This window comes from Centruroides sculpturatus, unplaced genomic scaffold (assembly GCF_000671375.1).
Source record: "Centruroides sculpturatus isolate CEXI.00-Female unplaced genomic scaffold, Cexi_2.0 scaffold51, whole genome shotgun sequence".
NCBI lineage: Eukaryota > Metazoa > Arthropoda > Arachnida > Scorpiones > Buthidae > Centruroides > Centruroides sculpturatus.
Genome location: NW_019384329.1, coordinates 1 through 7220, shown reverse-complemented (window position 1 = coordinate 7220; position 7220 = coordinate 1).

Genomic DNA, 7220 nt, shown 5'->3' with positions numbered 1-7220 from the left:
AGCATCACATCTGTACTGCCATTCACAATATCCTTACTCTCGCCATTCACGATATCTTTAGTCTTACGTATAAATGTCCTCTTATAACTGAGCGATTTATCCCAGAAACTATCGTTGAAATCGCGCGGAAAAGTATAACCGAAGGGCCATCGAAAATGGGTGTGGTTTCGACTCCTATGAGAGTTTCTGGGATAGTAATTATCTCAGAATCGTTCGAGAGATTCTGAAATTTTGCTCGATTTTAGCCCCTGCTCGACGTGTTTCCCTCAAAATGATGAGAGTTTCTGGGATAAAAGTTATAAAACCTCTAAAAGTTTACCAAATTATCCCAGAGTCTTTCATATATATACTACTACTGTAATATTTTGAACGATGTGAATTTTTCATAATAGGTGATTGAGGTAAGATTAACACGCGACTGTATCACATAAACAATAAAATTAATGTGTAAAGATTTAACAAAACTATATGTTAAATCTTGAAGACAACCTTCTTATGAGTAAAATGAATTAAAACTTTGAGAATTAGTCGATTTAAAACCCAGGAAAAAGTGGCCTATTCATAAATACAAGCATGTAGAGTAGGTATGAGAAAGCAAAATTTTTTTCTGGTGTAAGGTACTGCTATACTTTGTTTTTATCGTTTGCCACGTTATTGATTCGTAATCACTTAATTTGCCATAGCGCCCACAATATGTATTTTGCCTCAGACACCTGTGTTCATCTTGTTTTATTTCCTTGATGTCATTCGAGACTATAATAAGCGCAAAATGCTGTTTTTTTCTTTGCTTATTATTTTTATTTAGAGCAGGAGTGTCCAACCCACTGCCCACCGGCCGCATGCAGCCAAAGGTAAGTTCCAATGCTGCCCATTAAACTTGTAAACAAAACCTACAAATGTTTTAATTTTATAATTTTTTATTTATTTCAACGATTTAAACTCAAAAAAGAAGTTTCACAAAGCCATAAACCTTTATTGTTATTTTATTTTTGAGTGGAAATAAAATATATTTTCAAATATTTGGAGATTTGAATGAGGAAGGATTACTAAATAAAGCTGGAGTTGTGACTCAAGGATTATAGACCCAAATTTGGGAAAAGGAGAGAAAGGACAAAAGATAAAAAGCAGTCAGAAAGATTAAATGCACCTTCCGTTATGCAAATATTGACCCTTAATTTTCCATCTTTTCTCCTTTCTCTCCTTTTCCCGCATTTAGGTCTACAATCCTTTGAGTCACAACTCCAGCTTTATTTAGTATTTTTTCCAACATTGCAAGATTTGGCTATTTTTTATTGTTTGACATAAAAAGTATCATTTGGCGATTTGGCTACTTTATGGGCTACATATTTATAAATATAGTAGTTGAATAAAAATGCACTTTAAAATGATGTTTCGTCGCTTTTTATTAATTAAAGACCCGAATAAAAAAATATTTGTGTTTTTAAAATAAATTTTCGTTTGTCTTTTTTATAATAAACTAGCTGTTACCCGAGACTTCGTCCGCGCAGATTTTGCAAGCAAACCCCATTTATATTCAGCATTTCAACAACCGTATTGATTGTTATATAACACCTACCGCTGATAATCAAACGATCTGTTTTCAATTTGATCAAATTTCTGAAACGTTTACAATCATTCTATAATCAAATCAATATGCAACAGCAAATTTAAATTTAAAACGGTTCGAACATTTGGTTAAAAAATCGAAATATATAAAAATATTCTATGTAAGTATGTATGTCTCTTTAATCCGATATTAAGTTCGGTAGACTATCATTACAGCTTTCAGGTTAGACACTTCTTTTATTGTTTCCACTTATGCATTTCAGACTTATATAAATGTTAAGTCCCTCTTCAGTGCAATACTACAAATTATTAAAAAACATAATTAGTAACATGACAAAACTCTTTGCGTGCAAGTCATATTTACTGACATAAAACTATCATACTTAAAAATTGACACACTTATACGATACCTATGGTTCTGTCTTCTAAAACCACGGTGTACAACGTTGGAAAGATTTTAAAATACAGCCATTAAAAACACCGTGAACATATAACAGCTATCCAAAAGTGATATTTAGTATAAAAATATTTGTAACAATGTCTGAAACGTTGTCAAATTAATACACCTAAGTACTCAAGAAAGACGAAACGTAGTTGTAAACATAAAATCGCATCTAAAATAGTACTGTAGAAGCCGTTCTTTTTGTTAAACATTAATGCTCTCTTTCTCCCCCGCGGGGGAATTTCGAAAAATCCCAAAAATTCTTTAAGCCACAAGTATATATTATATATAATTCTAGCCAAAACTCCTTGACTTCTTCCAATGTGGCCCAGAGAAACAAAAAAATTGGACACCACTGATTTACAGGAACTCAATTAATTAAATAACATAATTCAAGAAATTTTTTTAAAGATGTTTAGCAAAAATTTTAATTATCAAAATCATTTAACTTGAAAACACAGGAGTATATGCTGATGCAATTACAGCTGATGGTACTAATGGGAAGCGGTTATTGTACAGATAATATAACATTGGTATCAATTCCAATAACAAAATGCAATTTAAGTACGCATCAGGAGTCTCGTTGTTCCTGTGTGTTGTTCATAATTTGTTTGTAATTTCATAAAGTTCAAACGTAGTAGAAAAAAGACAACTACTTTATTGCGATGTAAAAAATATTATAGTAAAACTAATAACAAAACGTGTATATTTTGTTCAATCTACGCCAGTGTAGTTGAGGCGTCACCTACAACCCAATGTGCTTGGAAGAATAATAGGAAAAGCAATTAGTCAAGTAAATAAAATATTACCTAACTTTCTAATCTAAATATATAAAATTGCTTGTCCTGACTGACTGAATGACTCACTCATTCACTCACTGATTCATCATCGCCCAGAGCAGACCGCTTAACCTAAAGAGGTGAAATTTGGTAGACAGATAGGGTACGTCATGGAAACGCTCACTAAGAAGGGATTTTTCGAAATTCCCCCGCGGGGGGAGGGAGAGCATTAAGGCTTAACAGGAACAACGGCTTCTACTGTACTATTTTAGATGCGATTTTTTGTTATTATCTGCGTTTTAGTAGGGTATGCCATGGCAATGCACACTAAGAAGGGATTTTTCGAAATTCCCCCGCAGGCAGGAGAGGGAGAGGATTTAGTCTTCATCGAGTACTTAGGTGTATTAAATTAATAACATTTGAGACATTGTTATAAATAGTTTTATCTATTTCGATTTTAAAAATGTTCGAACCGTTTTAAATTCGAATTTGTTATTGCGTATTGGTTCCATTATAGAACGATTGTAAACTTTCCAGAAAATTGATCAAATTGAAAATAGTTCGTTTGATTCTCGGCAATTCTCATCATTTTCAGCGGTAGGTGTTATATAACAATTACAATTGTTGTTGAAATACTGAATATAAATGAGGTTAGCTTGCAAAATCCGCGCGGGCAAAGCCGCGGGTAACAGCTACTTTAGTTATAAAGCTGCTGTCCATTAAAATAGCTTTCATAGTCATGACATAAATTTAATGGAACTTAATTGAACTTTTACTTTTTATGGTAATTTATGTAACGGATATTGCAATCCAATATTATTTTAATAGACTCGCTTTAAACTAGGTCACATTAATGTGAAAACAGACTTGCATAATTCAATTAGTATGATATTATTTTTAGTAAAATCGTTAGTGTAGATATTTAATAAACAGAACCAACACACTCCATGTAATACAGATGTACAGTACTGTACAATACATACGATATTCAGCAGACATATATCGAGTCTTTCTTTTCAAAACCGAGTTATATTAATTTAAACAACGAATTAAGGCCATTACATATAAAATGTCATTCACACACGAGCTGATATGTTTAGATTCTATTTTAGCTCCAATTCTGGATTCTGCAAAAGTATACGGATTGGATTTCTGTGTACGATGCAACTGCATGTATAACGAAAGAAACAAAAGGAAACACAGCTATCGTTGTACGTTATTCAAAATATACAGCATTGCCATCGAACTATTTCTATGGAAAGTGGCATTACTTTACATAATCAGATTGTACGACACGAATTTATATGCTTTACGTGTAATTCATATGTACAACGATTATGCCTTACCAGCAGCGGTTGCAAGCGCTTTCCTCTCCATTTATGTAGCTGCTCAGTTTAGCATTGAAGAGGAGCAAGATTTCACTTCATTGCATAATTAGCAGTTACGAAGGCGAATGGAAAATTATCGAGCAGATACAAGTATACCTGATTACCATACTTTCCTGGTTGTTTTTTATATCCATGTTGCTCAATATAATGGCTGCAATTTCTTATTTTATAACAATAAAGAAACTAAACGGCACGGATATGGAAGCCTTCGTTTGTGTTTGCCTTCATACAGTTTGGTTTTTATATGTTGCAGGACAGATCATGTCGTTGCTATTTATATGCGCAATAGGACTTTTTACATTGGGTAAAAGGTGGATAAATCTCTCCATAAAAGTGTCCGAATTAAACGTAAGAAGCTTACGTTTATTAGAATTAAACGAAAGAAGAAATGTAATTAATGCACTAATGTGGAAACATCAAGAACTCTGGGAATTTATTCAAATGATTAACGATAAATGGAATGTTCTCATGCCATTCATGTACACTCATTTTCAGTATGCGACGTGTTTTCTTTTGTATGCAACATTATTTGTTGATATGGAAATAACACTGAAAGTTTGTTTTGCCATTATTTCACTCTTGTCACTTTCGGGAATGATTTTAGTGAGTTGGGCTTTATCGTATTATACCACATTGGTAAGAATTAAATACTCGTTACGTATNTAATTTCTTGTCAACAACCTTTCACAAATTTGAATAAAGTACAAAGAATAGAATTTATATGTATTGCATTCATTTCAATAAATTGATGTGAAGTTTGTATTGTGGTAAATTAAAGAATGCTTTCCATGGAGTTAAAATATATCATCTATCTAACTTGAGAAATTACTTTAATATTGTAATTCCGCAATTGAGTTTGTATAGCATACGTTCTGTTTTACTTTATATTTGACAATCATTGAGACAGATACCAACCATTAACTTTATCTTGGCTTTAAAAAACATTAATAAATAAGACTTCTTAATCTGATGATAGAATTTTTTAAGCTGTTTTTCCTTCTTTGTTGGATAACAAATTTAAATCCTAGTACAGACATAACATTTGTATTGTTGACCCTTAACATAAAAAAAACTAATAGGAAAAATGATGGCCCAATAACGTTAATTATCCATTAATCTGAAAACATCTTGCCAGCTATAAAATGAATTTTAAACCACATGATTGCCATAATTAATCTGGTTATTTTTATGCTACAATTAATAATTAGAAATTCAGTAATTTTGTATTAGAAGTAGATATTAGGTGCCATTTCTTATTAAAATTAATAATTATAATAATTTAATATTTTATTAAATAATTTAGGACAGTCTGGAATTACTTAATTTCTAATTATTAATTAAATGAATTATATATATAAGATGTGATAAGACATACAAACAGCTTAAATTATAGTAATGTCATGAATACAAGGGACTAATTACTAAACACTACATTTCTAAACTTAGACGTAAACAAGAGCTTATTATTCTTTAAAGTTGGAACTGCTGTACAAATCGATAATAAACTGACCTTTTGTACTTTTTCCAGCAATGCCGTTAATATAAACGAAAAGCGGGAAACATTTTCAGTCTCATTCAGGGACCAGCATCAGACTTCTATACAAAGAACGAAAACATTTGCTGCTTTTCATTTATATCAACGGCATTGCTGAAAACATACAAAAGGTCAGTTTATTATCAAATTAAACAATACTGCTGACATACTGCCTAATAAATATTCTGCACATTAACAGTCACAGCCTGATATATTTGAATATTGTATTTCTACTCTAAAAGATGCTTTAGAACCAGTGCTGGGGAATTGTCTTTTTTTTTTTTGTTTTTTTTTTTATTTTTGCTAACTCTGACTCCAACTACTGGAGTCAGATTTGCAAAATATCAGAGTTTTTAACTCCAGAGTCGATATTTTTGGCTTGCCAACTCTTGACACCAACACAAACTCCTTAGTATTTATATATATTATCTACCATTTTGTCGCTGACATGTAATTCATTAACATAATTTAATTATTAGCAATTCACTGGTGATTTAATGATAATCAGAGGATTGTAGCTATGGTCTTTTTACTTTATTCAAAAGACAAAAAGTTATGAAAATTTACAATGCCTAATATATAGAAATAACCCTGCCAAACCTCAAAATTACAGGTTCATCCAGTTCTGAGATCCAAAATAGACACAAAGATACAATTTTTAAGAAGTTGTTTTGTATTTTTGGGTCATGCAATGTCAAAATGTAAAAAAAAAAAAAAAGCAAACAACTGTGGATCAAAACATAGTCAGTAGGAGTCAGTTGACAAAATAACTTGCCGACTGACTCATACTGATACCAACTCCCCAGTCCTGCTTAGAACAAACAGATTTGGTCCATTGTTTTCAAAATTCATTATATCAAGTTCTATAAAATCAAAACTATTTGTTCATTTGTAGTGGCAATTATTGTTTAGAGGTGCACACTTTAATTATTGTAATTTATGGTATTACATTTAATGAAATTTAAAAAAAAATTAGATTATTAACAATTTTAAATTTTAATTTCTTTGGTTCTTTTAATTACATAAATCATTTTTTAAAAATATTCTAGCTTAATGCTTTAATATATATATATATTAATATATACACCTCCATTCAGGGCTGTGGAGTCGCGTAAAAATCTACCGATTCCGACTCAGTTTCATACACATAACAAGTTGGTAAGTAAAAGGGAGTCGGAGTCGGCGGATTTTTTGACGACTCCGACTTCGACTCCGGTTAAAACTCCACGACTCCGACTCTGACTCCACAGCCCTGCCTCCATTACAAATGTAATTAAATTAAAAATGCTTTCTTGAAGCAATATCTATATTCAGGAAGGAGTCATTTTATGAGTTTATATCTCAGATTTATCAGGTCTGTGGTATAAGAAGGCAGCTTTGATAACAATTACATTATATACTATAATTGGGAATTGTTAACGTCCAAATTAAATATTTTACAGGAGTTTGCTTAAAGTCCACAGTTTCAGCAAATAGTTTCTTTTGAAGCCTGCCAAGACCACTGCTTCAAG